Source organism: Capsella rubella, unplaced genomic scaffold, assembly GCF_000375325.1.
Source record: "Capsella rubella cultivar Monte Gargano unplaced genomic scaffold, Caprub1_0 scaffold_5, whole genome shotgun sequence".
Taxonomy (NCBI): domain Eukaryota; kingdom Viridiplantae; phylum Streptophyta; class Magnoliopsida; order Brassicales; family Brassicaceae; genus Capsella; species Capsella rubella.
In genome coordinates, this window is record NW_006238919.1 from 12838659 (window position 1) to 12839238 (window position 580).

Below are 580 nucleotides of genomic sequence, written 5' to 3' on the forward strand. Positions count from 1 at the left end.
ATTGTTATTTTTTGTGTTACCACAAATTTAAAGGAATGTAACCAAAGAGTCACATTTAAAAACTAAGAACTTATCTCGAACTAAATCATAAAAAAATGAATCAATTGAATAAAATATATATTAAATTTTTTAGTAAGTAGCTATGGTAAATATAGATTAAGTTATGGAAATTCAAATAAATATTTGCTTCCATTTTTAATCATAATTATTTGATCTTATTTATTTATTTGTAGCATACATTAACTTTTTATTTTTTTTTGGATTGTCAATGTTATATTATATGGAAATATAATAATCATGTGATATGATTTCTTGAAGTTTTCTAAAATTATTAAATACTAATTGCATATTAGTTAATATCCAGCAAGATTGAGGGTTAATATATTATTAAATTGATGCTAATAATTAGGAATGATTATTTGACTATTTTATTTTTGGTCACATACTATTTTTGGTTTTTATTTTATTTCAAGGAAATATATAAATATGTCATTTCTAATCAATATATCTCAAAAAGTGTTTTTGTTTTGCTATATTTGCGAGATTGTTTTTCAATATGAAGATTTTTAATGTGAAAGGA